Source organism: Serpula lacrymans (assembly GCF_000218685.1).
Source record: "Serpula lacrymans var. lacrymans S7.9 unplaced genomic scaffold SERLAscaffold_1, whole genome shotgun sequence".
Taxonomy (NCBI): Eukaryota; Fungi; Basidiomycota; class Agaricomycetes; order Boletales; family Serpulaceae; genus Serpula; species Serpula lacrymans.
Window position 1 is genome coordinate 580775 of NW_006763290.1, and position 6000 is coordinate 586774.

Sequence of the window (6000 nt, forward strand, 5' to 3'; positions counted from 1 at the left end):
AGCTGTCATGGTAAAGGGAAAACACAACAAAGGGGGATTTCAGTGTTAAACTCAGAAGCAATGCCAAGTGCTTACCCCATACCAAATTTGGCATCTCTGAATTAGCCTCTAGCATAACTACGTCATTGTCACCCTGCACGTGGTGTTGGTTGTTCAGTGTCAGGGTCGGTCCACTATTTGCAATTGTAGATATGGTATCACTCTGGAATAAGATATCATCTAGATAGAAGAATACCCAAATTAGTTGACTTTGGACATGAATAGTAATAATTCTCACTTACATAATACCTTAACCTGTTAGGTAGAAAAAATGTCCACCATGGCAGTAAACACATCATTATCTACTAACATTGTCAGAGCTTTATAATGCAAGTATAATCTTTTCTGATCACTATGAACTCACCTGCATGCACGCCAGCTGGTTATAAAAAATTTAAAATAATAAACTGAGCACATAACACCATTCCAAGTTGAAATACACTTAGACTTTTGGACTGGAAAGTGTGCAAAGTGGAATTCAATTCCAGTTCCTAAGCGCCACGCAAATTTCTACAATGTCCGCATGTTGGCCGTGATTACGTATTATTCTGAGCAAATTCTAAGGTGTACTTAGTTGGCATGCCATAGGATTTTTATAATACTCTGTGTTGGACTGGAATCAATGGGAAGTTCTATATTTTATTATTCAGGAGAATATAATATTTTGGTTGAACTAGCATTAGGTTGGAATTTTGGAATGATCTTGAAATCCATGTTATATGGTAGAGGTTATGCCAATATCATTATAATACTGATACAATATTGTATTAACCTAGATGGAATTACAAGGTCTTCTCACCAAATGATCTACTGGAAGTGTACTTTCATGTAGCCCATCATCTTGACTCGAAAATATACTGGGTGTTGCTCTTTGGGTCAGCTCACATGTCATTTTATAGATTTACAAATTGGTTTTATTTTTACACGATCATATCAGCCTGTGTAGTGGTATCTAATGAATATGCTGTGTTGCTGATGACCTTTGCAAGTGAATGTCAGACCCGCTTCTTCTTCATCTTTAATATCTGTCACCTCACCAATCTCCTTCTCCTCGGCAGGGTCAAGGATCTCCTCAAGTGATAACAGCTTCCCAAAAATCCAGTTATGCACATGGAAATCATTGACAGATGCCATCAGCTCATTTTCAGCACTGGTTAATTGATGTAGGGGTTTTGTAACAGGAACCCTTTTCTTGAGGCTGGTTTGACAAAAAATGGCCTCTGCAAGAGGCTCCACAGCCCTCACGGCTATTGCAACATCCCCCTGTTACAATAAACAATTTCCAGACCTTTAAATTTCATTCTCCTCTTTAACTTTCTTCTGAAGTTTTCACACACTGTGCCAGACAGCACTTTCCTTTTGTTCAAATTCCACCTTCTCGCGCTGCGCTGCGTTTCTTTATTTTTTTGGCTACAAGTATCTCACGCAGTGGAGCTGGTCACACGGGCTGTACCCTATGACATCATCAGCCACTGCTTCCATCAACTGTATAGTACACATGTACAAACAAACTGTAGTAGTATAAATACCCAATAGATCCAGGAGACTCCTCAGCGAGTCCTCCTGTTGTTTACCCACAACAAACTCAGTCCTATCTAAAGGGTAACCACTCCCCTCACTTCTTTATAGCTTTGTCTGAGCTGTGCGCCAGAGTATACAAACTCTTGGTTGTAACACCCCCTCAGCGGCTAAGACAGTGTCAAGTGCTGGTCTCTAATCAGCATCAACATAATAATCCTGGAAATGGGTCTTCAAACAAATCTCTGCTTCTAGCAGTCTCATCTCTGTGTTTGTGAAATCTCACACAATCTACCACCCCAGAGGGTCAGCGTGAGGTGGATGTGAACTTGGCAGTGGCTGCGTGAAATTTGGGCCATCTTAAAACATTGTGAACTGACTAAATAACTTACAGCTAAATTTTAGTGTGATCCCAACAGTGTTTGATAGTGTCAGATGACACATCATTCCAAGCTAACTTTGACATTAACATTGCTTCAAGCAGGTCTATCTTGTAGATATCCCACTCGCCAGCTTCATCAAGATCAATCACACGCATGCAAAATTTGCGGTGGTAAATTGCTTTAAAGCAGCATATAATGCCAGCATCACAAGGCTACACAACAGGTGTTAGATTTGGTTCAAAAAACTTCATTTGAATGTTTGTTGGTTCATAAGCAATCATGTGACCATAGAAATTGTCGATGATTAGACAAACATATCATTTTTTCTGCTTTATATTAAGGTCAAATTTCTTTATCCATCCGAACAAACAGTCTACATCAGGTCTATATCAAGACAAGAGGAGAAAACTTGCTCCTCAAATAGCTCAGATGTCATGCTGCTGTCTTATTATTCCGGTAATAAAATCCTTGCTGTGCAGGGGTTTGATTCTTGAAACAACGGGGCTTCCTGGATTTCCCAATATAAATGGGCTCAAGTTTCTCGCTGCCACCTGCATTGCATGAAAGGCTAATTGTGATGCAGAATTTATCCTTTTTTTTGCCACTCATCTGCTTAGTCACAAAACCTCTATCTGGGGGTGAGCTGTGGGTTTATAGTGAGTGGTCTGCAAAATCCAGAGAGGCTGTGAGACTTACCAAGGAAAGAAGCCAGTCTCATTGAAGTTGAAACAATCTCTTGGCACAATTTTAGCTAAGATTTGTTGACATCAGACACACTCTGCTTCAACTGCATCTGAATCAACAGAACCAGCCTCTCTGTGTCTTTTATGCTCTCAAATTACAGTGACTCCAAAAACTGTTGCAATATTTGGCCTAAACGCAGTGCACAAAGTGCACTGCCAACAGGCGTGGAAATTTCACCTAGCCCCCATGGGATCAACAAAAGTACCTGGCCCTGGCTATAAAATGGTTCTTGGATCATGTGATTTGGCCCAGTAGCTGTGAAAATATGTCCATTTCAAAACAGCAATACCATTGCAACAGTTTTTTCACATTTGAGTTGGAAGCAGAGATCACAATGATATCATAGAATATTTGGCTTTATTGGTCCTACAAACAAATATACACATATAAACAGTGTGTCTGAGTTTATAAAAGTTCCACACACTTCTTTATTCTCAATCACCATCATCATGAAATCCCTCTCTCCTGTTCAGAAGAACCGGATTCTTGACCTCCTTGATGCAGGTCAAAGTGCTCACTCTATTGCCTCTACCACTGGTGTCTATGTCTCTACCATCTCTAGACTTTGCTCCAAGGAGTGTTCTGAGCTCCAAAAGTCTGTTGGAGGTTGTCCATCTAAGCTTTCTCCTGCTAATGCCCGCCATGCCATGCATCTCATCTCCACTCATAAGACAGAAAATGCTGTCCAAATCACCAAAACTCTTACCAACATCATCAACCAACCCTTCTCCCCAAACACTGTCCACCAGCACTTGAAAAAGGTTGGCATAAAGGCTGCGGTCAAGCAAAAACACCCTTTTTTTTCTGCCAAGCATCATAAGGCTAGGTTGGACTTTGCTCATACTCACAAGAACTGGACTGTTGGAAGAAGGTTGTATGGTATGGTGAGATCAAAATCAATTGCCTGGGGTAAGATAGACCCAAATGTGTGTGGAAAAAGCCAGGTGAGGGGCTCAGTGATAGATTGGTATAGGGAACTGTCAAGTTTGGAGGAGGTTCCATGATAATCTGGGGCTGTATGACTTGGGAGGGGGTTGGATATGCTGCTAGAGTTGATGGTAGGATGTATGGGGACCTTTACCTCCAGAATTTGAAGGATGAGCTGCTGAACACCCTGCACTATTATGGTCTCAATTCTCCTGACATCATCTTTCAGCAAGGCAATGACACCAAGCATACCCGCAAAAAGGTTGAGGAGTGGCTAGATGAGCAGGAGTTTAAAACTATGGTGTGGCCTGCACAGTCTCCTGACCTTAATCCTAAGGAACATGGGTGGGGTTGTCTCAAGAGGAGGCTTGTAGAGTATAAACACCCTCCTAATGGGATAGAGGAGTTGTGGGCGAGGATTCAAGTGGAGTGGGAGAAGATTTGAAAACAGATTTTATAAATCATTTAATAATTTAGATAGAAGGATTCAGGCAGTGCTCAAGGCAAAAGGAGGCTATACCAAGTACTGATATTCCCTAAATATCTCCTTTGATACCAAAAGTGAAAACAAACTGTTGCAATGGTATTGTTGTTTTAAAATGGACATATCTTCATAGCCGCTGGGCCAAATCACATGACCCAGGAACCCCACAAAAGCTAAGCAAAATTTCCACGCCTGTTGGCAGTGAGCTTTGCGCACCACATTTAGGCCAAACATTGCAATGGTTTTTGTAGTCACTGTAGGTATGCTTTACAGAATGATGCCACCCATCCATCCCCAGGTAGCCTTTCATTCTCTGGCATATCAAATTGCTTCTCAAACTGGCCTTGTTTCTCACAAAGCATAGGTCCCAACACTATTTCCCCTTTGCTCTCTATCTGCTGAACCCACAAAAAGAGTGTACACTCAACATCTCACCTGGTCACAAATGCTGTTGGGTTGTCATTGATGTGAGTTTCCAATTTCTGCCGGTCATAAAGCTTCCAAGATAGGTTTGACTGATTGAAAATAAGAGCCCCTGATGACAGGGTATTGAAATGCTCGACAATTGCACTTTATGGTGAGGTCAGATGGGAATCGATGTAAGCAAATATCAACATCCAATCACCAAGTGTGAGGTTCTTTCGAGAAGAGGGTTTGTCTTGTGGTTTGCGCTTTAGGTCAGCAGGCATTGTAAAGTTAGGTCATTAATTGAATAATTTTGCATCATAGACATTTTATATTCCACTTGAACAATGCACTTTGAGTATCTCAGCTTAGTCCCGACAGCCCAAAATGGTGTCTCATAATGCATACTGACCACACAGGCTGATACATTATACATTATACAAAGATTTTGCATTTTTCCTGCATTCCATTGTGGGACTTACAAAAATTATATGTGAGTTAATGCAGTACAAGATTTATGCATTATGATGACATGCATTATGAGCAATTCAACTGTATCTCACTGGCATGAAATATTGAGTTGACTCCAAAGCTTGAAGGTATTCAGGGATATTGCAACAACAAATACAGATCTTTGTGGTATATGGCGCTGTGAAGCTGTCATATCCGTATTGTAGAACAGGACTCCGGCATCTCCAAAGAAGATATTTCCTCAAGTCTGAACCTCCCAAATCTTTGGTATTCTCGGGATTACACTCCTCATGGCCTGCCAGTTGGCATAGCCCCGTGCCCCACCCCCACATGGTACTCTGGACTCCTGTTCCAATACTCCTGCACCAGACTTCTAGTCCGCCATATGCTTTCCTGCACACATTTTTATACTCCTCATGGACTCTGTAGTTTAGACCTTATGATACACATACATATCTCTCTCACTAGACAATTGGCCGCATGAAACTCTGTACCTACATTACAAGTTATTCCTTACGGGCCCCTACTCCTCTGACAGTATATACATTGTAGCTCCTGTACTCCGTTCCTGCAGTTCAAATATCAACTAGATTTCCTTGCCTTTTTACAAGTCTCTTTATAAGTCTTCTGATCCTTCTCCAAAGGATCTTTACTCTGCTCCCTTTTCATCCTCTACTCTCCTCTGTCCATTCCGTCAAGTTAGGGACCCAGGTCCATGGAAGGGCCTAGTGCACGAGCTAAGCCAATTCCCCATCTCATACTCCATTACCCCCTACTCCATCTCCGTACTCCGTAACTCTGACACTCCAAAAGGTCATGGTTCTGACAGAACCAGGTTGCAGTAGTCGATGCTAAGGAACTTTACAAGCTAGCACTGGTTGGGTATTTGGCTGGAGTTTTCTTTTTCTTTTGGATTTGAGATGGAATGCGGTCAGCATTATGATCGGTCAGCATTATGACCGCTCACACAATCTTTTCGCACAGTATACATATAGTGTGTGTTTGTGTAATTCTGAGTCCCTTGTTTAT